The 27,697-nt window shown below is 41.4% G+C and overlaps 1 long non-coding RNA gene across 1 annotated transcript in view; it reads left to right on the forward strand.

The window, feature by feature from the left end:
• Positions 1–20,838, forward strand: part of LOC138792335 (uncharacterized) — a 58,230-nt gene extending 37,392 nt beyond the window's left edge. Inside the window, exon 3 of the long non-coding RNA XR_011363127.1 lies at positions 20,752–20,838. This is a non-coding gene — a long non-coding RNA (uncharacterized lncRNA). The remainder of the gene's footprint in view (positions 1–20,751) is intronic.
• Positions 20,839–27,697: the final 6,859 nt, after the last annotated feature.

The following is a 27,697-nucleotide window of genomic DNA, read 5'->3' on the forward strand; positions in this document are numbered from 1 at the left end:
AGGGCCCACTATCCTAAGGGAAAGAGAGAAGTTTATGATTGCAGCAGAAAGACCAATGAGAACTGGTTTCTTAAGACTCCCATAGAAGTGAAGCATACTGCTGTACCTGATGCAAAAGAACCAGAAGATTTTTTTTTTTTTGCAAGGGACACTGGTTCTGCCTATATACTCAATGGGGGGGGGGGGGGGGGGTCTGCCTATGTATTTAATGGGTGTTATGCTTATTTGCCTGGTGCTAGTATCACACATGGCTTTTTTTTTTTTAACTACCAGTGCAGTTTTTGTGCCAAAACCAAAAGGTGGATCCAACAGGAAAGAGAAGTACAAGTCCTGCCTTTATATTTTCCATCCCATTTGAATTCACTTCTGGCTTTTGCACAAAAACTGCACTGACAGTTTAAAAAAAAACTGCTATGTGTGAAACAAGCTAGATGGGGGTCTGTCTATTTACCTAATGGATAGTCTGTCTCTCTACCTAACAGTACAGATATACAGCTATTATGCATATGCTTCTCACCCAGGATGGTGAACTATGGTAATCGTTTGTACTCTAATTGACATTAGAATTTTATTCTACTATGCACTATGTTTGATGATTTGATGATTCAGCTGACCAGAAGATCCTCTGATAAGCAGGAATTCTGACATGACAATAACATCCAGTCCCAGCAGCTGACTTTGTCATTATTCTAGATAGATATACAATACCAGCAGCAGATGTGAATTTACTTGTCTTCTGTAAGGGTATTATTACACGGGCTGATGGGGGCCCAATAATAACTGTAAACGAGCGCCGATTTGCTAGATCGGCGCTCGTTTACTGGGCCTATTACACGGCCTGATAATTGTTTAACAAGGGCTGCATGGATCGTTACTGATGTCCTTGTAGCCCTTGCTAAACTGGCATACATTACCAAGAAGATGTATGGCATACATTACCTATCCTAGGTCCAGGGCTCCTCTTGCTTTCTGCTTCTCCCTGGGTCCCACGCGCAGCAGCTTCAGAGCGGCCTGTCTTAACTGACATGGCTCTCAGCCAATCACTGGCCGCGGCGGTCCCGGCCTGTGATTGGCTGAGCGTCCTGTCAGCTAAGACAGGCCGCTCTGAAGCTGCTGCGCGTGGGACCCGGGGAGAAGAGGAGCCCTGGACCAGGATAGATAATGTATTTATTTTGCAAATCGTCAGCCGCCGGCCACGCACCGCTATTGCACGTAGCGGTGCGCGGTCGGTGGCCAACAATTATAGGTCAGAACCTATATTAACGATCAGCCGATGACAACGATCATCGGCTGATCGTTGTGTCTATTACACGGAGCGATAATCGGCCGTGTAATAGTACCCTAAGGCTATGTTCACTCGCTGTATGAGACTGGCCGTTCCACTGCACTGCACTGCACACAATGGAGCAGGCGGCTGGAGCCGCTCGCTCCACTGTGTGCACCATGTGCACTGATATGTCAGTTGTTTGCTGCGCCGCTAGAGATCCCGGCCGGAGCGTATATTAGGTGTATGCGCTCCGGCCGGGATTCCATAGACGGCAAGGTAGCATATATTTTCGTATTAACCCCTAGGTGACCCTGGTGCCCCAGAGCGGGGCTGTGCTCTGAACCGCCGCGGTCCCAGGTGCCGCTCGTAGCCCGGGACCGCGGCTATTAGGGGGTACGGTCCGATCGTCGTGCCCACTAATAAAGTAATCGGATGCAGCTGTCAAAGTTGACAGCTGCATCCGATTACTTGATGCAGCCGTTTCCCGGTGTCTAGTGGGGTGGATCGCTCCTCCGGGACGAAATGCGTTTTTTTTGTTTTTGTTTTTTTTTCCAATTTCACCACACATTGAATTTCTTTCCTGTTTCGCAGTATACTTTATGAAAAAATTCAGCCTGTCATTGCAAAGTACAATTAGTGGCGCAAAAAATAAGGGCTCACGTGGGTTTCTAGGTGAAAAAATGCAAGTGCTATGGCCTTTTAAGCACAAGGAGGGAAAAACGAAAACGCAAAAATTGAAATGGTCCTCTAAGGGTTAATCACGGCCGTTATTGCAATCGGCCACAACGGCTGTACTTTTACGAAAATATACATTGTGTGAACATGGCCTAAGGCTGTGAAGCAAACAACAAATAGGGCAAGAAATTCAGTGTGCAAAACTATTCACCCCATTAAAGTCAGTAATTTATAAGCCACCTTTTGCAGCAATTAAAACTGCAAGTCCCTTTGAATAAGTCTTTGAGCTGCCACATCTTACCACTTGTTCCAGCTTGTTCAGTTTGATTGGCATAGGCTGGTGAACAGCAGTCTTCAAATCTGACCACAGCTTCTCATTTGGATTACAGTTTGGCCTTTGACTAGGTCATTCCAATACATTTACACATTGGCCTGCAGCACAACGTAATTTCTGTACCAATCACGGCCGTTGCAACAACGGCTGTGATTAGTACGGAACTTACGTTGTGTGAACATGGCCTAAAACAGGTTTTGCTCAAGAATATCCCTATGTTTATCACCACCATCTTCTCCTCGACCAGTTTCGCCATCTCTGCTGCTAAAAAACATCCCCACAGCATGATGCTACCATCACCATGTTTCCTTGTGGGGCTGGTGTTCTTAGGGGGATGAGATGTGTTGGTTTTGTGCCTGTGACAGCGTTTTCCTTGTCTAAAAAGTAAAAATTTTTGGTCTTGCCTGACCAGAGTACCTCCCTCTATACATTTGGGGAGTCTCCTGAATGCCTTTTGGCAAACTTAGAATGAGCCTTCTCTTTTTTTAAATATGACGGCTTTTTTTTCTTTCCACTCTTCCCAGCTCTATGGAGTGCACAGCTTATTCTGGTCGGATGGACAGATACTCCAGTCTCTGTTTGGGAACTCTGTAGCTCCTTCAGGGTTACTTTTAGTCTCTGTGCTTTAATGCCTCTCTTGCCCAGTTTGAGAGTTTTAGTAACCAGCCCTCTTTTGGCAGGTTGGTTGTAGTACCATGTTCTTTCCATTTGATGATAATGTACTTGATGGTGCTCCAGGGGACCATTGGAGATTTGGATACATATATATATATATATATATATATATATATATACAGTATATATATATATATATACACTCACTGGCCACTTTATTAGGTACACCATGCTAGTAACGGGTTGGACCCCCTTTTGCCTTCAGAACTGCCTCAATTCTTGGTGGCATAGATTCAACAAGGTGCTGGAAGCATTCCTCAGGGATTTTGGTCCATATTGACATGATGGCATCACACAGTTGCCGCAGATTTGTCGGCTGCAGATCCATGATGCGAATCTCCAGCCCATCTGCCTCAAAGTTGGACGTACTGTGCGTTCAGAGATGCTCTTCTGCCTACCTTGGTTGTAACGGTTGGCTATTTGAGTCACTGTTTCCTTTCTATCAGCTCGAACCAGTCTGCCCATTCTCCTCTGACCTCTGGCATCAACAAGGCATTTCCGCCCACAGAACTGCCACTCACTGGATGTTTTTTCTTTTTCGGACCATTCTCTGTAAACCCTAGAGATGGTTGTGCGTGAAAATCCCAGTAGATCAGCAGTTTCTGAAATACTCAGACCAGCCCTTCTGGCACCAACAACCATGCCACGTTCAAAGGCACTCAAATCACCTTTCTTCCCCATACTGATGCTCGGTTTGAACTGCAGGAGATTGTCTTGACCATGTCTACATGCCTAAATGCCGCCATGTGATTGGCTGATTAGAAATTAAGTGGTAACGTGCAGTTGGACAGGTGTACCTAATAAAGTGGTCGGTGAGTGTATATATATATATATATATATATATATATATACATATACATTATATATATATATATATACATATATATATAATGAACAATGTGCTATTACACTAAACGATTAGTGAAAAAACGCAGAACTTGAGCAAACGATTAGCAAAGATTAACAATAATTTAAGTTTCAGATCTAAATAAACGATCAACGACATACGAACGATTTTTCGATCGTTGCCTGCAATTACACAGAATGATTATTGTTTCAATTCAAACGATTTAACGATTTTTTGCACGATAATCGTCCCGTGTAATAGGGCCCTTACAAACCACACAATCAGGACAAGAAGAAAATAAAAAATATGGAATATAGGAACACTTACTTATATAGCCAGCCACAGGTATATGCAGTTACCATACAGGCACCAATTTAACCGCCATACACTGAGCATATATTAATCATATACTAGGTGTAAACTGGTGCTCTGCATAGTATTATTAACCCTTAGACGACCCAGGGCGTATAGTTACGCCATGGAAGTCTGTCCCCAGACGACCTAGGGCGTAACTGTACGTCCTGGGTGGTTCTCCCGCTTCATAGCAGGTGGGGGCCGGCTGCAATCAGCAGCCGGGACCTCACCGGTAATGACACGCTGCAGCGATCGCGCTGCCGCGTGTCATTAACCCCTTAAACGCTGCGACGTTTAAGTGTAAGTGACAGGGAGAGTCCCCTGTCACTTACCGATCGGTAAAACGGACTGCCGGAGGTCTCTCACCTTCCTCCGTGTGGTCCGATCGGCGATCTGCTGCACTGAGCCTGCACAGGCAGGCTCAATGAGCAGATCGCCGATAACACTGATCAATGCTATGCCTATGGCATAGCAATGATCAGTGTGTGTAATCACACTAGTGTATGTAAAAGTCCCCCAAAGGGACTTCAAATGTGTAAAAAAAAAAAAGTTAAAAACACTAACAGACTGCCCCAAAACCCCTCCCCCAATAAAAGTTGAAATCACCCCCCTTTCCCATTTTATAAATAAAACATAAAAATAAATATATAAACATATAATATACCGTAGCGTGCGTAATTGTCCAATCTATTAAAATATTACAAGCGTCATTGCGAACGGAGAACGGCGTAGACGAAAAGAGGGAAAAAAGTGCGCGCATTACCGATTTAATGTTACATTATATAAAAAAAAAATTAATAAAAAGTGATCAAAACGTCCGATCTTCACAAATAAGGTATTAATAAAAACTAGAGATCATGGTGGAAAAATGACACCCCATACAGCCCCATAGGTGAAAAAATAAAACTGTTATAAGCGTCACAATAGTCCCATTTTATTTATAATTAATTGCCAAAAAAAAGGATTTCATTTAAAAAATATATATAACATTAGAGAATCTGCGTAAACCTGCATATGGTTGTGTTCGGACTGACCTATAGAACAATGGTATCATGTCGCTTTTACCATATAGTGCATTAGGTAGACACAGGAACCCCCCAAACCTTACCATATTGCATTCTTTTTTACGATTTCACCAATTTATATCTTCATAAATAATATATTTGGGATTCCATCATACATGTTATGGTAAAATGAATGACGCCATTACAAAGTACAACTATTCCTGTAAAAAACAAGCACTTACATGGTTTGTAGATAGAAAACTGAAAGTGCTAGAGCTCTTAGAAGGGGAGGAGGGCAAAACGAAAACACTAAAATCAAAATTTGCGCGGTCCACTGGGTCATTTTGGGCCTGGTCCTCAAAGGGTTAAAGGGGTTATCCAGGCTTAGAAAAACATGTCCGTTTTCTTCCAGAAACAGCACCTCTCCTGTTTGTGTGTTACCTTTCCGCTTCGTACACTTCACAGACCAGAGGATTGGTAACCCCCAGATGTTAATTAGACTTGGGCTGCACAGGGAGTCTAAGAAGGCCTTAACACAGAGTTATAGTATATAATAAAGATGTTCCAGAAATGTTATCCCATGGATAATACAGTTATTTTCTATAACAGACATGTCAGGATGTCTATAATGTTTTCTGTCCGTCTCATCAGTGTTGTTCTCTTTCTCAAACCATCATGATCAATTCTTTTTACTTCTGATACATATATGGCTCCTCCCTTCTGCAGACATCACTCCTCTCTATATTAATACAAATAAACTCAGACCCCTAAATAAATTATAACCCCAGATTACTAAATACATTCAGATGCCAGGCCAGACCGTTTGCAGACTGTTATCACAGTAGGTCTTCAGCCCTTTCCTTTAAATGGATGTCAAACCTAGACCCCCCCTCTCTTTCCAGCCCCCTGCCCTAACACAGTAGTGACATAGCAGGGCTCCCCCTCCTGACCTTTACCATTACATACTGAACATTACCTAGTCATATAGCAGGACTCTCCCCTTCCGATCCCACCAACACATCATAGTGACTAAGCAGGCCACTCACATAGCCTCTCCCCTCACCCAGTGCATTTTTACTGCAGATCTCACACTAGCAAAGTGTCATAATGGCGCTATTCCCGGCTCGGTAATCCATTGTCCTCAGCTGCAGCAGCCGAGAGCAATAGATAATAGTATATATACTGCATAGATCCCAATGAGAGATCAATGTAGTTATACTAGAAGTCCCCTAGGGGGACTTCTAGTTAGTTTGTAAATTAAAAAAAAGGTTTTTTTTTATTAATTAAAAATCCCCTCCCCTAATAAAAGTCTGAATCACCCCCCTTTTCCCAAAAATAAATAAATAAACCTGTTTGGTATCGCCTGAACTATTAAATTATCACATTCCTGATCTCGCACGGCGTAAGCGCAAAACAATTCCAAAGTGCAAAATTGTGCTTTTTTGGCCGCTTCAAATCTAGAAAAATTGTGATAAAAAGTGATAAAAAAGTTGCATATACACAATCAAAGTATCGATAGAAAGTACAGATCATGGCACAAAAAATGACACCTCACACAGATCCATAGACCAAAGGATAAAAGCGCTATAAGCATGGAAATAGGAACATTTATTTTTTTAACAGGATTTCATTTTTTAAAAGCCATCAAATAAAATAAAAGTTATACAAGTTCCATATTGTTGTAATTGTACTGACTTGAGGAACATAAAAAACATCAGTTTTACCCTAGGGCAAATGATGTAGAAACAACCCCCCCAACCCCCAAAGTACAATTAATGGCACAAAAAATAAGGGCTCATCTGGGTCTCTAGGTAGAAAAATGCAAGTGCTATGGCCTTATATATACGAGTAGGGTTAAAGTTTCACCTGACAATTTATTTCATGTATCACAGTATAATTTATGGCTATGTAGTTTGAAAAATAAGAGTTATGGCTCTTAGAAGAAAAGAGGAAAAAATTAAAGTGCTAAAATTTTAGGGGGCCAAGGAAACATTTGTTTTAATTGGGGAATACTCTTTCCATTGGGGCTGGTGACAGCATATTGCTAGGACATCATATTACTAGGATGTAACAATAAAGAACAGTGGCCCTTTGGATCTCCCTGTATCTTTCACTGTTCTCTTAAGATAAAATGCAGAAGGGCTCCCACTCCCTTTGTTCTTAAGATCAGTGTGGGTCTGTGACTGATCAGCACACAACCTGGTGATATCCTAGCATACGGAGTCATTTTGAATGGCCGATAGCCTTTTAAATTCTTAGTGGCCAATAAATTAGCAAAACTAACAATGTTGTGCTCTACTTTATATACAGTGTAGTTTACCGTAGGCTGTGTGTAGGATATATAAAAAGTGTGTGACTAGGAGGGGGTGTCGGCATAAACGTATGCACCGTGACACAAAATGTGTCGCATCAGGCCCTGCCTGTAGAGATGGACACATGTGCAATAATGTTTGAATGAATAGGAATATGAGGCGTACAAAATGCATGTTTTCTTAGACAATGGTCCCTGCAGGCCATAATAGCACGGTAATGCATACTGTAGACTGGAGCATCCATGCTGAGACTCTACAATGACGGTGCCATGCATGGTTAATTTCTAATCCTTTTAAGGTTGACTTTTACAAATTGCCACTTTAGACAGTAAGACTTCACTTTGAAGGGTTTGTGCTCTTTAGAAAATTATTTGTGGTTACAACAGAGACTGACAACTAAAAAAAAGGCCAAATACAATTGTGAGTCTTTAAAACAACATCTAAATTATGTAGGCTGTACGGTTAGTAAAAGGTTGCATGCTGCAAGTTTAAGGGAATATTACCAGAATCATAAATGTTAGCTTATTGTCCTCATTTGTTAAAAAAAAGGGAAATATCGAATATGAACAATTTTCTAAAATGACTTCATTTGCCATGGCTATCCATGTAAAACATATAAGCCAGGCTCACCACAACTGAGCAGCTGATACATATTGTCTCTGCTCTGACTCATATAGGGGAGTCTAACGTAGAGACACCGACTTAATTACCCCTTCAGAAAAGGGGTATTTTTGCCCTCATATGACCAACTAACATTTTACAAATCTGATGTGTGCCAATTTACATGCCAATAGCTTGGGAAAACTTTTACTTATCCAAGTTTTTGTGAGGCAGTTGTTTTATGATACATTGGCCCACAATATGACAAAAATGTTTCTGACTTTGTTTCAGATAGATGGCAACCAATCACAGCTAAGGCTTCATTTCTCGGTTGGTTTTCAGCTCTCATACAGGGCTGATTCTAGCGTTTCTGCTGCCAGAGACAAGAACTGAAATAGTGTATAAGTAAGGGAAGTTCTACATGCAGAAAATCACCATACATATTACCATCATACCGCTTCTGAACAAAGCTCAATATACTGAGAACATCATATAAACACCAAATAATAAAACCACACAATGACTACATATCACCACCCCATAATGACTAAATATTATCACCAATATTACTACTACACAAGGGAAAAATAATACCACCACATCTTGAACATGCTACCCCTACTAATGACTGAACAATACCACTAATACTGCTGCTTAATAAAAACCACTGTACAACATTACCCCCACATAGTATAGTGATCAGGGTGCAATTACATCCAGTGACTCAGAGGGGACATGTTCTAACCTCAGAGTCGTTCACTCTTGCTTTTCTTCTCGGTCTAGGCCATCATGAAGACTTATATTAGCCTTGACTTGTCCCCGCAGCATCTATTGTAGTTCCCCCTATTTGACACCCACACAGTAATCCGCTCCTTCTTTTCGTCCATGCTGTAAATAACTCCCCTTTGCCCTGACACTAGGTGAGATCCTTTTGCACCTCCACACTATTATAATCCCTGTTCTCTCTATGTAGTCATAATCATCCCCTCCTGCGTCCTCCTGTAGACCTAATCCCATCCTGTCTCCTTATGTAGTAATAGTCATCCCCTCCTGTGTCCCCATGTAGTCATAATCTCCCTTCTCATGTAGTCTAAACTAAACATGATCTAATCTAAGCGAAGCAAAACACTTTGTCTGCCCTCCGCTCATCAAGCCGCCAACCTTTAATCACTGCTTCACTCCCTGACACTTCTCCCAGGATGCTGAGGAAAGCTGGATCCAATCCTGGGAAATTCCTCTCAGTTTCCCGGGATTGGATTCGGCTTTTCCCAGCATCCTGGGAGGAGTGTCAGAGATTGGAGCAACGCTGAAAGTTGACGGTCTGATGAGCGGAGCGCAGATCAAAAGAGGTGATTCGCTTATCTCTAGTCAAAACCCCATTCCTGTTTCCTCATGTAGTTAACCAACCTCATCCCCCCCCATGTCTTTTCCTGTAGCCATAATCCCCCCTTCTTGTTTCCTCATGTAGTCATAATCCCCCATATTTGTTCACCATCTCCTGGATAGATTTCATAAGCAAAGTAAATAAAAAAAAAACACTACTCCACCAATCACTCCCAAGCTGTTGTGTTCCCCTAGATGCTTCCGGATTTAGGCTGATCGCCTATTTCGTGGAGTAGGCTGACCAGGAAGACATTACTAGCTGTTCCAGATCACTGCTACGATCAGTGAAAGGCAGAGAGGTTGTCGCACCCTGCCCTCTGCCTCCTATCAGCTGTTTCTGTGCGTTTAAAAGGACACAGACACAGATGACACAGCAGCACCCCATAGAGTACAGGAGCATGAAGTCCAGCATTACACTGGAGTCTTCTGCACCCATAATCAATTGCACTTGCACGGTATGCTATTAGCATAGCGCACCATGGAATATGCCAGGTTAAAATGTAATCAGTGGCGTAGCTACCATAGAGGCAAGGAAGGCGGTTGCTATGGGGCCCGTGGAGGGAGGGGGCCCAGGGAAGATAAGAGCCTCCTGTGTCCTTTTGCTTAACCCCTTATTTACTGTAGTGTGTAAGTGACCCAATGTTCTCTAACATGCTGCAACCCAAAAAAATGGTTAATATAGAAGACAATTAGCTCTCTGCCTGACTACTCCGATAACCTCTGTTCTCTGAGTTCCTGCAGAGGTCAGGGGTTATCAGTGCAGGAGGGAGAGAGCTAATTGTCTTCTGTATTAACCCTTTTTTGTGTTGCAGCATGTAAGAGAACACTGGGTCACACACTGCAGTAAATAAAGGGTTAAGCAAAAAGTAGTCTTCTCCTGCACCTATGTATATAACTATAGGATTCTGCCTCTGGCCACAAGACAATTTTTTTTTTACCACATCACCGAGTATATAATATGTAATATAATATAACTAATATAATATATATATTAGTGTGTAGGGGAGGGGGGGGGCATATCGTTTTTTTTTTTTACTATGGGGCCCCATGAATCCTAGCTACGCCTCTGAATGTAATCATTAATATTCTAGTGCAAACTCACCCACGGTGTATGTGTGCACGGCTTTTACCCCAACGCACGTTTCGCATAAGATGCACTTGGGTGATTTAACAAAATGTTAAATCATCCTAGTGCACAGACACGCATCAAACTCTGTTGTTGCATGTCCAAATGGAGGCTCGAGAGTTGAGATTCACGCTTGATAAAGGGGGAGTGACCTCTGAAACCTTGCGTACAGATACAGTACCACCAAGCAACTCCTCCAGTCATCTCAAGTCAGCATTTTTTGGGGGAAAAAACACAAAAAAACAATATAGGGTAAGGTACACCCTAAGTGCATTATAAAGTGGATATTCATATATATTGCTAATTTATTTAAAATAAAAAAAGTTACGCCCCCTTCACTCATTCACATATCCTGTCCAGATTGCGGACCTATTGATTTTTATGACCTCATGCATACAACTGTAGTTATTATGGATCTGTGTTTTTTCAGTGAAAGTCTAATGTGTGCAGCTATTCTAATGGGGATTGGTGTATATTTTGTTCCAATATCTGATTCATTAGAATGTAGCACGGCCATAGTGAATGTATCGAAGCAAAAAGTTTCCAAAAAAGTCACAAAAATGAAAAAATTGCGCAGTTATATTTCATGTGGTACTGACCAGACGTAAGCCTGCACTTGTTTGTGTGACTTTTTAAAAAGTCGTAAATTATAAATTGGGCGCTAATCCCGGATTATAGGAACTTTTTGGGTGAATACTCATAACCGGCAGATTAAAAAAAAAGTCGCATCTAACAAATATTTGTCTGCTGAATACTGGTTTATAAATAGAACTGAGACCAAACAAGCCCTTATAAATAAAAAAATACAGAATTATGTTTTTTAAAAACCAGGGAGGAAAATAGGCACGCAAAAATTAAAATGCACTGCGTCCCAGCCAGTGTCGGACTGGGGTGTCTTGGGCCCACCAGAGGAAATGATCCTGGGGGCCCACCAATGAAGGACCAGTGAAAAACAACATGTAATTCAGTGTTTGTGCAGGTTCTAAAGCTGGGGGCCCACCGGAGGATCCTCTGGTGGGCCAGTCCGACACTGGTCCCAGCTGCATATTGGATCCAGTCAAAACATGGATGCTGACTTATTCTGTTGTGGTCTCATTCACTTTAATGGACCACTTGGGCCACTTTTATACATATGCTATCGAGTCCTGCAAATTAATTGGATGAGTCAGAGGCGGCCCATATTTTTAAACCTTTGAAAAAATTAGGGCATTAGAGAACCCCTTAAACTGTACCTTTCATGAAGTCTGAATCCGGCATGCAATCCATTGGTTGTGGGATATATGGATACCCATGGAGACCCCCACACCAGGTCGGTAATGCGCACAACTTCAATTGCATCAGAATGTGGGTTGCACACAGTAACAACCCAGTGTGGTTCTTGCACACTGCTCCAGGTTCAGAATTTGTTACAAGTATGCTTTAAAAAGGGTTCCTAAGATATCATTTCTGGATGTTTTATATTAAAAAGTCCTGTGTTAATTTTTTTTAGTCTACAATAACAATGATTCCCTTTTTTTAAGATGTTCTGCATCCTTTCAATGCCCTTCTTGGACAGTACAGTGCGATGCTATCAGACAGAACAATGTAAGATAGATACAGGCTTGGGTCCTATATGTCTTGTTGTCTGATGCCACACTCCCATAGAGATTCAATGAATGACTCATGAAGACACATGAAAGGCTTGACCATCCTACTTTTTCTGTTAACACACAATTAAATTCTTAACCTCCTTTTGTGTCTCTGCTGTATTTTGGATATTTTGACTTTAACCTTGGATACAAACCATTTTCAATGGTTACTCTGCTATAAATTCCAGTGTTGTACATGATGAGCCCTTTTTGTTGTAAATGGGTTGAATAGTTAGCTTTTTGTGTACTATTGCTGTTAATAGTTTTTTGTGTTTTGTCAGCTTAATCATCTTTCTTCCCCCCTAATGCAATTTACTGTTGTGATTGCTCTACATTTTACAGCTTGCGATTGCCACTAACCACACATTGTGATATTGAATATCACACCTCTAAAAAATAAATTTTATTTATTCCTACAACCAGTGGATCATCTCTACAGAGTGGCATCGCAGCATTGTCACACAAGACTTACATGCTACTACCAAGTAATTCCCTCAATATGTCTTAGCAAACAACATTGTTTAGTTGTCATTTGTTGGGGAGTCTGATTCTCTTCTTAAATGGTCACTGCTGTTTCAAACATTTTAGCTTCATTTGATAGTCTCAGTAATCCCCCCCCCCCCAATAAATAAATAAAAATAAACCGAAGACATGACCACTACCTGTCTCATTTCCATGCGATCCGCTATTCACTACCTGTTGTTAGGCTCAGCCTGCCTCTAGTAACAGAGAGACCAAGACAAAACACAGGAAGTGTAGGTAGGGCTTAGCTACTGCTATATGCAGAAGAGAGAAAGAGCCTGGACTGTGTTTATTTGCAATCTGTGAGCCTACAGAGGATTCACGCTGTCCCTAAAAGGTAAATCAATTTGTTTCTGAGAGCCCAAAGTTCTGGGCAGCTCTCCCTACTAATGTACACAGTGCCACCTCCTCAATAAAATTTTACTCCTCCTCTCTTTAGTTTATTAGCAGCAGCAGTTCAGTCCTTAGTCTAACCCCTTCCTTGCTTTGCTGTTGCTGTTTAAGCTCTTTATGCCACAAAAATGTCAATGTGGTGCATGCGTGTTTTTCTGGCATTCTAGCATTTTTGTCTTAATGTGTAAATAATCTTCTTTGAGGTTTAGGCGTTGGCCAAAACTTTAGACTCACATAGGGTATCAGATGGAAAAAACTGTTTGAAACATCAGTGCCAATCTAAAGGGCCTATTACACAGGTTGTTTAGAGGAGCAAACGAACGCTCTCAGCGCTTGTTTGCTCCTCGTTCCCCGCTCGCTGCTGCCGCTATTCATCGCGGCTGCAGCGAGCGGGTGAGTGCGGGAGGGGGCGGCGGGGAGCTGCTGGGGGGCTGCCCGGGTGATCGCTGATTGTCCGGGCAGCCCATAGGATATAGCAGCGTCTGCTGCCGACGCTCCTGTTCAACGGAGCGCCGGCAGAAGATCGCTGCTATATCAGTTGCTTGTTTTTCAACATGTTGAAAAACAAGCGACTGCAACGATCAGCCGACATGAACGATGTCGGCTGATCGTTGCACTCTATTCCACGGGACGATTATCATCCGTAGCGGCCGATATCGGCCGAATACGGACAATAATCGTTCCGTGGAATAGGGCCTTAACCCTTTAACCCCTTCAAGACAGAGCATGCACAGATGTCCTGGTCAAATTAACGCAATGTTCCTCCCCACCTTCTAAGAGCCATAGCGCTTTTATTTTTCCACCTACAGAACTGGTTGGGGTTTAATTTGTTGCGCCATGATCTCTAGTTTTTATTACTATCATATTGGTGTAACAGAAAAATTTTGATAGCATTTTATAATTTTTTTTTTTTTTTAAATTTCCGCTTACACCGTTCACCCTGCGGGAACAATGATGTTATATTTTAATAGATCAGACAATTCTGGACCCTACGATATGTAATATATTTATTTTTTTTTTTTATATTTTTATTTTTATAATGGGCAAAGGGGTATTTTAAACCTTTATTGGGAGGGGGGTTTATAAGGTTTTTTTTTTAATAGTTTTAAAAACTTTTTTTCATTACACTTTTTTTTACACTTTTTTTCACTATGCCAGTGTTATCGGTGATCTATGCATAGAGCCTGCCTGAGAGCAGACTCTACGCATGGATGGCTGATCTGATGCATGTTCTGTAACTGTGTACCTTAAACGCCGCAATCGCTATAGATTGCAGCATTTAAGGGGTTAATGAGGCGCAGCTGCGGGTTCGCAGCTGCTTTTTATTACCTCCGGCCCTGGACACACTGCAGCGGTCCCGCACACATCAGTAAGCCCCTCAGTCAGGAACATATATATATATATATTCCTACTGCATGGGGTATGTGCAGTAGGAACACATATATACGTATTACTGAAGGGAAGGGTCGGATCTAGTTTTAGTTTTCGCATTTCATTTTTTTCCTCTTCATGTTTAAAAGGCCATAGCACTTGCATTTTTTCACCTACAGATCCACATCAACCCTTATTTTTTGCACCACTAATTGAACTTTGCAGTGGCAGATCTAAATTTTGCATTAATGCTCTATGACCATGCTTATAACGCTCTTATTATTTGGTCTATAGGGCTCTGTAAGGTGTAATTTTTTTGACGCCATGATCTGTACTATCTATCGGTACCTTGCTTCCTTATATGCAACTTTTTGATTGCTTTTATTACAGTTTTTCTGGATTTGATGCGACCAAAAATGCACATTTTTGCACTTACACCATTTATTGTTTGGGCAAATACACACACTACGACACCAAATATGTTTTACTTTTTTATTTATTTATTTTTATTTATAAAATGGGAAAAGAGGGGTGATTAAAAATTTTATTAAGGGAAGGGATTTTTTTATTAATAAAAACATTCTTTTTTACACACATTAATTAGAAGTCCCCTGGGGGACTTCTAATATAACTACACTAATATATCATATAGATCAGTGTAGTATACAAAATATACAGCACAGATCCATTAAATCAGTGCTGTATTCCTCTGGACTGCTGCAGACCAGATCTATCGATTGACACGCCGGGACCAGTGTCATTCAGTCGCTGAGGCCCAGCCGGCTCAAAAGAAGGGATCTCCCCTTCGCATCACGGGAGGGGGGGGGGGGAATCTCTCCACTAGACCACCACAGAGGGGCAATCAAGGGGATTTAACTGTCTAAATAAACTGACGATAATAGCCGCGGTCCCCGGCTGCATATAGCACAGTGGGATTTAGAGCGGGGTTGCGGCGCAGAATGTGTCCTTAAAGGGTTAAAGGGGCTATCTGGGTAACAAAAGCAATGTTCTAAACAATGCCCCTTCCCACTACCACCTTCTGTCTAGTATACATGTATAACCAAAAATGGCTCAGCAACATCATCAGCTCTGCTACATCATCAGGTAGTATGGAATACATACTGGGATGATGTAATGCTAAATCAATGAAAAAACAATCCTGTGTTTACTGTGCAATAGTAATGACAGCAGCGGGCAGGAAAGAAAGTAAAGGGGCGAGTATGCAAATGGATCAATCAGGGAAATGCATGATGGGAAATGTAGTTTGCTGGTCAGCGCCATCTAGGGTATAGATCAGTTAAAAAAAACAAACAAAAAAAAACAACTTGTAACTAAGGAACAGCAGCAGCTAGAAAGATTGGAAACAGCTCAAAATACTCAGGAGACTTGGTGAGTAAGACCAGCTAAGCTTGGGAGCATTTCATTTTTTAGCTCTTAGGGGGATAACCCCTTGAAGCAGTTTATGCTACAGTAGCTCTTTTACTGGATTGGAACAGATCACTAATACAATGCCCCAGTGAGCCCTGACTGTCCATGACACTGTTGCAGTTTTACCAGTTATTCTGCCTTGGACTTTCACTTCTTGGCAGGTGCCATTGTCATGAGATAATCTTTACCTGTCACAATGTTTACTTCACCTGGTTTTAATGTTATGGCTGATTGGCATAAAATTATGTATGTGTATATATATATATATATATATATATATATATATATATATATATATATATATAATAGATAATCAAAGTACTTCATGTATGTGAAAAAAAGTGTTTGTTTTATCCACCCATATGCATCACAGAGGTATATATATATATATATATATATATATATATATATATATTAGAAAAAGCACTAGCTGTACACATTCAGGTGAACAATAGCAGTAGGTGTAACTGCGAGGTGACAGTTTCCTTCACCCTCTGTTCCCCCTCTGAAACATGCAAGCTAACGCATGAATAAGCTGAAATACCGGACTGATCAATAGAATTAATCCTCAGAAAATATCTCCAATGTGAAGATAGATTGTATTTTAGAGATTAACTCCTTGGATTAACCCAGCCGGTGTCCATCGCTCGTGTGTTAAAGGTGACACTTCAGAATCATAGAAGTCGCTGTAATTAGAGAACAGGCTCTGTGTAACAGGCTCTGATGCTGGGACTTTGTCAGACTGTCGAGTCTTTTCAGTGTCCACTTTCTAAACTATCAAACACGAGCGCGAAAGGAAAACATTTATTCTACAAAAATACAGTCACCACTTTACGGAAACACTAAAACCAAAACAAAAAGAAAAAAGTTAAAACTGAGTAGACGTCCGATGCAGAAACCTAAGTAACCTTGCCTCTTTTAGCTTTCCAACTCCTGCCTTGCTTGTAGCTCCTCTTAGATTAATTTTTTTTTTTTTTTTTGGCTCATTGAATTGTGGTCAAGGCCATTGTAATGTGAGCCCTCCCTTAGATTCGATTGGATGGAGCAGGCAGTGAGAGGCCCCTTTTCACTGAGGACTAATTGCTTCAGACCACCAGTATTTTGAAGCTACAGATGTCTTCCTTAATTTGCCTATAGAACACAATCGGCCCCATCTGTTGCATTTTTTTTTTAAAGTTGCCTTCTCCCCCTGTCTGCAGGCCTAAATTGAAAACTCATCAAAAAGTAATACAAGAGCAGTTTGGCTGGAAGGCCGCTGCTGAGGGAAAGAAGGAGGGGCAGCCTTTAATAAGGGCCCCCTGCCACTTTTACACTTAGTCTAAAGCCCAAAGAATAGCTGAGACAGTGAACGAAAGCTGGGGGTGGATTCTGGAAGAGCCAAAAAAAAAAGTTGGAAACTAAGGGACAGATGGGATAATTTGTGGTAGAATAATCTAATGTGTCATGGCTGAAGGGGAAAATACGGGAGGCTCACTGAGCTTTATGCACCCAAAACAATATATATGACTTTAGCTTTTTTTTTTTTTCTTTTAAGTGACCAAAATAATTCTGTTTCAGCTCTTGTGATACAATAGTTGCTTCAATTTTCTAATTGCTGGTCACCTTTTGCTTGTCTGTCTATACGATAAGTCTTCTCCATGTAGTTTTAAGCTATTTCCTGGATAGTGACAAAGTGAGTTTTATGAAAGTTCAGAGGTGAAAGTGCAGTGTGCCATCTTTTACTGCCCTTAAAAGTTGCTTTTGTGTGTTTTTTTGTGTGTTTTTTTGTTCTTCAAACTGCCTACAAATGTAGTAGCTAAACAAAATGTTGGTGGTATATTTTTATGCTTTTTTTTTCTTTCAGGAAGGCAAGTATAAAATCTTTTATTGATCTTTTAAAAATTAATATTAATATTCATATTTATTCAGATTTCTTACATATATATATATTGATTTATACATTTTAATGTAATAATGATAAAATAATAGATACATTGAATGACATATTGTAACAAGAGAAAATTTATTCTAAAAAAAAAATCATAAAGTGGTTGGCAGAATTATTCTCTTTGAGATGTGTCAACAAAACTTTTTTTTTTTTTTTTTTTTGGGCCGTATTTGTACAGATGATGTTTGGAGGCAAAAATACGTATTTTGGTAATTATGGCCAAATAGTTATCATTCTCTTTATTTGTGGCTGTAATTACCAAAATATGGTCACATCAAAATTATGGCTGTCCAAAAATACGACCGAAAAATAATGTCCGGCTTTTAAAGCAATTATTAAAATTATTAAAAATGTTTTCATCCTAAAGAGGTGAGTTAGTGAATGCTTTTAAAAATACTTTTTACATTTTTTTTAAGGGGTTTGCCAACCAACACTCGACTCTTTCCGGTGAATGAATGGAGCTGTGGTTTACAAGCCGACCCACGGCTCCATTTATAGCAAGGGAGCTGGGGTGCCAATCTAGTGACCACCAGGGGGCCCAGAGGTTGTTCCCCCTGTGATCCTATAATTTTTCCCTATTCTGTGTATAGCGAACAAATCAGAAAACCTCAACTTTATATTCAAAAATATCACCTTACATGATAATATTTTTTTCAGTTTTGTTACAATATGTTACAATACTAAGGATAATTGTTATTGTTAGATAAATGTTATTAGGTAGTTATTAAGTAAAAATATTCCTAAATGTCAAAAAAATGTATAAATGCAAAGGGAAAAATAACATTCGAGGAATTAAAGGGGTAGGCTGGGTTCCCACTGCATTTTTGCAATCCGTTTTTTTTTTCCATCCTCTTTATGCAAAAAGCGGATGAAAACATGGATGCATTTGTGTGCATCCACTTTGATTTGTTTTTCCAATGACTTCCCTTATAAAAAAAAGGATAAAAAAGGGATCAAAATGCATCCTTTTTTTTAACATAAACAATAATGTGGTCCAATCATCTGATTGGCAGGGGTGGTGGGAGCTGCACCCTTTACTGGTCCGATATTGATGTCCTGTGCTAAGAAATAAAGAAAATCCTGGAAAACCCTCTTTGACATTACATAGTGTACGTAATAGATAATGACAAGTGGTGAAAATTTAACACAAATGATTGTTTGCAATGGCCAATGGTGGAATGCTAGGTTATGTGCAGACTAAGGGCCCTATTACACCAACAGATTATCTGACAGGAATAGACTATAAACAGAGAACAGGTAATAAAGGAAATACTTAGATTTCTTCTCTTTTCAAATCCATTCCTGGCTTTGGCTTAAAAAATATCAGATAATCTGTTGGTGTAATAGGGCCCTAAGGAAAATAGGCTAGCGCTCTGGAATTAAGTGCGCTTTATAAATAAATAATAATAGGCGGAAATCCTAAGCAGTATCCCTGCTGCGGACTCTAATCGAAACTCAATGTTAAGTATAGGGTGCCTTCGCTCTCAGTCATTCCCTGCTGGACACTCATTGAGGTTATGTATTCTATTTTTGGTTCTTATGGGTCGATTCTCAAACATAAATATATTTAATTTGATTCAAAATTATAAAATGTTTTACCTTAGAAACAATATAGCATGAAACAGAGATTATATGAAATTGGAATGAATCCAAAAATATTTGGACAGTTTTGCATGTTTCTCAGCAATGTCTATTCAATAATGGCTGCATAGTTTTGCAGGTAAACAATATGTTTGTGTAGATGTTTTTTTGTATCTCAATTACCTTACATAAAACCATACCTTAAAACGCAGCATTTGATGTCATTTCCCAGTTTCCATATAACCGTAATTGTTATTGTCCCTCCTAAATACTCAATATGATCAATACTTCAAAACCACATGCTATAGTTAATGAAAACTCGTTGTGCATGCATAAATAATAGAAATATACAGCTTTGCAAGCCCCTAGTCATTAGTCAGTGGTCTTCTAAATGAATGGAAAATAATGAGAAATGTAAATGTAAAACCCACAATGAAATGATGAAAAAAAAGGTAGGATTTAACAATATAAGGACACAAATTAGCACCATTCCGGCAATGTGTTGTATAATGTGTGATCCACATTGTTCAGAATTAGTGTTATTAGCAAGATCACTTGGATACACTGTTGAATTGAGCATTATGTACATTACAGGGACATAGATGTATATATGGCCTGACCACTACATTTTATACATAAGCCACTAATGAAGATACATTTTTAAAAATTATGCAGGATATTTATTAAGCAGTTATATAGTATGAATGTTGCCCATAGCAATCAATAAGAGCTCAGTTTTCAAATATTAATGAGCTCTGGTAAAATAATAGCTGAGATAGTCCTGACAATGGTGAAAAACTTCTGTATGGGGGCGGGGGCCAGGGGGTGGGGCAAGCAAGAACAGATCCCCACCAGGCTCCTGATCATGTAACTTTATTGCCTCACTCAGAAGAGCCCACTCAGCCAATCAGTGATTAAGGCGGGACACTGCTGCAGTCACTGACTGGCTGAGCAGGTAGTTCCTGTGGGGTTGTGATTAAGAATAATACCCCCCCCCTCCCCTTTGCCCGGGGTAGTATAAACCTCATCTTACTGAGGCTGCTCTTCTGAGTCCTGCCGAATTTAGTCTTGTAAAAATATGCAAATTAACTCATTAGGCGAACTGGGGTAGTCCCTCGGCAGCCACAGGCCACCGTTTGACTTGCCTGCCAGCATATGCTTAAGCAGCAGGCTGAAGTATGCATCGGTAGGTGTGAGCATCTAAGCTGGTGGGCGGGCCAAATGGTGCTCTTGAGGGGCTGAGGAATACCCCTAGTGCTCCAAAGGGGTTACTTAATGAACAAGTTGTAGAATTTAATTTTAAATGTAATTTCTCAAACTGCAGGATTTACAAGCTTCAGGAGACCAGCACCAGTAAGAGGAGGAGGTATGTCGCTGCTGGAAACGCATACAGGAAGTGCAATTAAACTTGCTGATATTTTTTCTTCAAGTTGGTGCTGAACTTGTATTTGCTAGCTGTGCATTCACGAGTATGGACTAGTTTTTCTGTAAGCTGTTTGTTGGAGGTCCAGCTGCTGAGACCCTTACTGCTCATGAGAATGGAGGAAAATTGTTCTCCCAAATGGATGAAGAGCACATATGCATGCATGGCCATTGTCTGCAATATACATTCATTATTATTTTTTTAGTTATCATCCTGAAAAACAAAGCTATACTTACCAGAAGTCAAGGTCCAGTCTCCTGAATGCAGATTTTTAGTCCCGGTCAGTACAGAGAGTCACGGCTCAATGTGTCCATCAAACATATGATGGCCTTCTCTGTGAGTGTTCAGATGACCTGGGAAACACTGGACTTCCTGTGTTTAGACTCATTGAAAAAAAAACAGAAAACAGTAAGTGCCATGTTTCCATGATAACTAAAAAAATATATATATAAATGTATGTAAATATAAAGTGAAAAACGGCTTTATTTTACATCTACTGTTGATATAGGTTTTGAAAGTTATAACGACAGGTACATTTTAATTCATTGTTCTGTATTGCTGATGGCTGAGCTTGGCGATATTCAGAAAGCCTAAATTAATGAAGCATTTCATTCTCAATATCGGTGGGGATAATCCTCTATCCTGTGGGTAGAGGAGGACGTTTGGGTATGGTAATACCCCTTTAAAAACTTTTCCAAATTAAGAAAAAAAAATATTGAGGTGAGGAAAAAATACCCTATTCTCCAGTCCTACTCTCTAGTCTTTGCTTACTTGGCTGTATTGATACCATGCCATATAGCCATATAACCATTGCAGCCAATAACTGGCCTCATGTCATGCACTGCTGAGGATGGTACTTTTTACGCTGGATTTTGTCATTCTAGGGTATAAACACACACACCATACACGCAGCAGATATGCAGCAAATATGCAGCAGATTTGATGGTGCAGATTTGATGCTGTGTTCAGTTATTTAGATCTAATCTGCTGCGTATTTGCTGCGTATCGCAGCAGTAAATACGCTGCGTATATGGTGTGTGTGTTTATACCCTTATAAGGCTAGGTTCACACTACGTATATTTCAGTCAGTATTGAGGTCCTCATATTGCAACCAAAACCAGGAGTGGATTAAAAACACAGAAAGGCTCTGTTCACACAATGTTGAAATTGAGTGGATGGCCGCCATTTAATGGCAAATATTTGCTGTTATTTTAAAACAACGGCTGTTATATTGAGATAATGGCAGTTATTTACTGTTATATGGCGGCCATCCACTCAATTTCAACATTGTGTGAACAGAGCCTTTCTATGTTTTTAATCCACTCCTGGTTTTGGTTGCAATATGAGGACCACAATACTGACTGAAATATACGTAGTGTGAACCCAGTACAAATTGTAATATAGATGGCTGCTAATAATGATCATGATCTTTATTAGTCGCCGTCTAGTTAACGAAATGGCCGCCTCCACCAATATAATTATTATCAAGTGGGAACATAGCCCTAAATTAGTCATCTTTTTTTAATCTTATAGTTTAGGTAAATATGATCATATTGACAATTACTTAAAAAAAAAAAAAATAAAGTCTTGCTTTCATTTGCATATCATGAATAATGATGACCTAACCTGAGATCCAAATAAAGATCAAATAGCCAACTGGATCTTTTTTTTTTCGGGGGGGGGGGGGGGAGCTCAGTCCAGAATGGAGTAATTTTTACCACTTCATATGCATGTGTACTAGGTTGCCAACTATACACAGTATACAGCGACATCTGGATGTCATAGCCTCCTATACAGCTGTTTTGTCTATTGCAAAACCCAAAAAAGGTGGTTGCATAAGCTGTCCGCCGTCATCAGCGTCTTCCTTTCACAAATATAGAATTCTTTGCTTGTCCTTTCTTTTCAGCCAACAGTTTGTTTCTTGCAGTAAAACATGTATCCGAGTGTCAGCACGGACAACAAAGTCAAGTGAGGAATTTTGGTTCAGCAAATCTGCCTCCCACATACAAACACATAGCTACAACCACATTACATGCACGACTCAAAGCAGAGGCGGTTTAGAGATCTCTCCTGCGGTTTCTTGGCTTGCTTTCCTTTGCATTAACATAAAGGAGATCTAGAAAAGGTTGAACTTGATAGACTTATGTCCTTTTAAACCCCACTAATGATGTAACTGTGGATTAGTTTTCAATACTATCAGCTGGAGGCAACACTTTTTTAAGTTTTGAATCCTAAGGTATTGTTATGCAGTAGCACATCCATTAACAACAGGAGGTAAATGACATGTGGCTCACTGTACAAAAGCTTGTCAGTGATTAAAACATGGATGGCAGCTAGCCCTCCCACACGGAGGACTCATATAAACCCTGCCGAGCAACCATCTATAGCCCCTACAGGTGTGCAAATCCAAGCTATACAGATCAAATCCCTTGTGAATTCGCCCTTTGTGAGTGAAAGCTGAGCACAGGTACAAAGTAGGCATGAACCATTGATCCCATTCTGATTTTATGATTAGGTTAAATGCGGCTTTGAAAAAAAACTGATTTGTAAGTCGGGCTAATAATGCTGGCCTGGGATAAGTCAGCACGTGACATATAGGATTAGGAGTTTTCTTTGAAAATTTACAAGATTTGACTAAGCGGATGTAGATATGGTTTTAAACAATTTGAAGTCACAATTTGATGTATTTAATTCTGACAGGAATCAACGGGAACAGTATCTCTCTTGTTTCCATTAATAATATTAAAATTGTATCAGCAGGTTCACATATCTATTGTTTTACAATAAAACCTTGGATCCACTCCATACTAGGTACCTAGCCGTGATGAAGTGCGCCATCGCGCAAAACGCCCCTTGCTGCTATGCATTGTGTGTTTGTCCTCCCTCACCTGTATTTGTTCGAGTTATGAATTTTACATGATTTCTACAATAAAGCAAGAGGACAGTAACTGGTGAGTGGCTCTCCTGTTTACTGTGGCTGGATACTTTGGCTGGATTTCTATTATCACAACTGAGCACCATCATTGTCGTTGCTGACTACTACTGGTAGTGCCGAACTACAGCTTTCTTTGTTGCTATTTGACTGTACCACTCCATACTAGACATTAGAGGAACCCAGTGTGTATGAAGTTTTTTAACAACTCATAATTTTCTCTTCCATAGAAATAAACCAATGACAACATTGTCTCCCCCAATCGCAAAAACACATGCATGCCCAGCTGAGCATACATGCATACGGGAAAGGAAGGGGCCAAGGCATAGCTACTTAAAAGTATGTGGACACCTTTACACTCATGTCCTATTTTAGCCTTTTTCTCCACATTAAGGCTGGGTTCACACTACGTATATTTCAGTCAGTATTGTGGTCCTCATATTGCAACCAAAACCAGGAGTGGATTAAAAACACAGAAAGGCTCTGTTCACACAATGGTGAAATTGAGTGGATGGCCGCCATATAACAGTAAATAAAGTCCATTATTTCAATACAACAGCCGTTGTTCTCAAATAACAGCAAGTATTTGCCATTAACCTCTTAAGGACCCATGTCGTACCGGTACGTCATGGATCACTGTCACTTAAGGACCCATGACGTACCGGTACGCGGGTCCTTTAAGAGGGCGCCGCGGCCGGCCAGGTCCCGATCGGGGGAGATAGCCTGCTATAATACATAGCAGGCCATCTCTCCCTGTCGGCATGGAGGGTTGTTAACCCCCCCCATGCCGACGATCGCCGCTATTGGCTGATAAGCCCATAGCGGCCTTCGGAACCTTTCCGGGCCAACGGTGGCCCGATGACCCGGAAAAAAATGGCGGTCGGTGCTGTCCGAGGACGGCACCGACCGCCATTACTGTAAAAAGTAATGGTGGTCACGGTACCACCGTCCCGGCCGGCCGGCCGTTCACGGCGATCAGAGTCCCCACAAGTAATAAATACCTGCTCTGGACCCCTCAGCTAGGTAGCTGAGGGGTCCAGAGCAGGTATTTGTACATTACTCACCTGTCCCGGGGTCCTGATCGGCGTCTTCCGGGTTCCCGGCGTCCTCTTCATCTTGTCGGGTCTTCGGCTTCTTCCGTGACGTCCCGATCGGCTTTTTTCGGCTCCAGCGTCGTCTTTTTTCGTATTTTTCCGGCTCCAGCGTCGTCTTTTTTCGGATCTTGCGCTCTGCTGCCCCCTAGCGGCTGATAAGTGTAATACACGTATCAGCCACTACAGGGATGTTCAGAATGTAGTAAATTTTTTTTTTCCCAATTTTTTTTCTTTCCATTTTCCGCACCCTATCGCCGCTGAGTGTTGATCAGCATCGCACGAAAGTGTGCTGCTAATCAGCAACTCCTCCTTTTTGGCGTAGGGTGTTTTTTTTTATATCCTACTGCCACGGTCTGCTGATAAGTGCCGAACATAAGTGCGGCATTTATCAGCAACACCATTTTTGGCGTAGGTTTTTTTTTATACTTACTGTAAAAAACACGTAAAAAAACACTACATTACACCACACTACACTACATTGAATAAAGTTTTACACTACACCACTACATACCCCATATACCAATCCCTATATAAAAGTGGCCCCCGGCGTGTTTTCGGTTTCGGACGCATACGTTATTATTGCCTCCGACACTGAAACAGCCAGTGAGGATGAATGGGGGGTCCTTCTTTCCTCCATTCATCCTCATCCTCCTCATCATCCAGTGACGTGTCTGGGGGTAGCGTAGCGTACGCTGCCCCCCAGACACGTCTTTTCCGCCAGTACCATCCCAATAAGAGATGACTGTATGGCGTGAAATTCTACAAACTCTGTGAGCGTACCTCAGGGTACTCTTACAGATTTAGGGTACGTGCACACTGCGGAATGGCGAAGGATAACCCTTCGTGCATTCCGCAGCTGGCACCCGCCGGCGGACTGATGCAGGCGCGCGTCTCCACCCGTGTCATAGACTCCATGTTATGCACGGGCAGATTCCATCATCCGTCATTCCATCAACACGTTGGACGGAGAGCGGAATCCGCCCGTGCATAGAATGGAGTCTATGACACGGGCGGAGACGCACGCCTGCATCAGTCCGCCGGTGGGTGCCAGCTGTGGAATGCACAAAGTGTTATCCTTCGCGATTCCACAGTGTGCACGTACCCTTAGAGTGTATGAAGGAAGGGACACCCGAATCCAGCCCCCAGATGCCCCCTCCCCCCCCCCCCCCCATCCTCGGAGTTAGTGGGAAGATCGTCCGGGAACTGATCTTCCCACTGCTGGATAAAGGTTACCACCTGTACGGGGATAACTTTTATACCAGCACCCCCTCTTCTGGTCCCTCGCTGCCCGAGCTACTGTAGCTTGCGGCACGATCCGTAAATATCAGAAGCAGTAATAGAGCCCTAATATTTAGCAGCCATGGAGCAGACCCAGCGCTTCTGGATATGAGGGACCCCGTATCGCACCAGGACAACATTTTCCAGGTGACGTCCCCCACACTGGAGAAAGGGAGACCCTAGAAGAAGTGTAGAGTGTGGGGTAACAGGGGGATCAGGAAGGACACCATTTTCCAGTGTGACACCTGTCCTGATCCCCCCGGCCTCTGCATACTGGATCGCTTCAAGGCGCACCACACGTCATTGGGGTTCTACATTTTCTAAATTCTGTCCCTTATTCCTATTTCAGGGGTCACGTTGATCCAGGGATTATTCTGATCGCTATTATGGAGTCGGGAAGGAATTTTTACCCTGTGATGAGGCTACTGTCGTCTGCCTCACGAGGGTTTTTTGCCTTCCTCTGGATCAACACAGGTTGAATTTGATGGACACCTGTCATTTTCAACCTTATAAACTAATAATTGGCCTAATACCCCCAAATAAATTAGAATTGTCCCTTTTCCCCAGCTAAATAGGTATGGCCGCCATTCCCATTAGAGGATGCCATGATGCAATTACAAAGCCTCTGTGCGGCCAGGACAGTAGAAACCCCCCACAAGTGACCCCATTCTGGAAACTACACCCCATAAGGAATCTAACAAGTGGGGCAGCGGGTATATGGCCCCCAAGTGACAGCCACATTTGGGACGTGAAAATGAAAAAAATGGTATTTTTTATTTTCACGGCACATGTTCTACACATGTGCCCATCACTAGTGGGGTCCATATGCTCACTGCACCCCTTGTTAGATTCCTTATGGGGTGTAGTTTCTAGAATGGGGTCACTTGTGGGGGGTTTCTACTGTCCTGGCAGCACAGGAGCTTTGTAATTGCGACATGGCCTCCATCCTCCATTCCAGCCTCTAAATGGCGCTCTGTCCCTTTGGTGACTTGCCCTGTGCCCATATGGCACATTATGTCCACATGTGGGGTATTTTCGTGTAGGGGTATTTACCCTACACGTTTTGCTTTTATTTTCTTTTTTAACCCCTTGTAAAAATGGAAAAAAATCAAGGCTAGACCAACATTTAGTTTAATTTTTTTGAAATTTTTACTCTAAATCATTGATCTTGTCTTGATTTTTTCATTTTCACAAGGGAATAAAAGATAAAAAAAAACACAATGTGTAGAGCAATTTCCCCTGAGTACGGAAATACCCCACATGTGGACATAAAGCGCCATGCGGGTGCAGGGTAAGCCTCCAAAGGGAAGGTGCGCCATTTGGTTTTTGAAGGCTGGATTTGGATGGAATGGATTTCGAGGGGCCATGTTGCATTCAAAAGGCCCCTGTGTTGCCAAGACAGTTAAACCCCCCCCACAAGTGACCCCATTATGGAAACTACACCCCTTAAGGAATGTAACAAGGGGTATAGTGAGCATATGGACCCCACTGGTGACACACACGGGCACAAATGTGGAACAATGTGGCGTGAAAATGAAATATT

Source organism: Dendropsophus ebraccatus, chromosome 1, assembly GCF_027789765.1.
Source record: "Dendropsophus ebraccatus isolate aDenEbr1 chromosome 1, aDenEbr1.pat, whole genome shotgun sequence".
In the NCBI taxonomy this organism is placed as follows: Eukaryota; Metazoa; Chordata; class Amphibia; order Anura; family Hylidae; genus Dendropsophus; species Dendropsophus ebraccatus.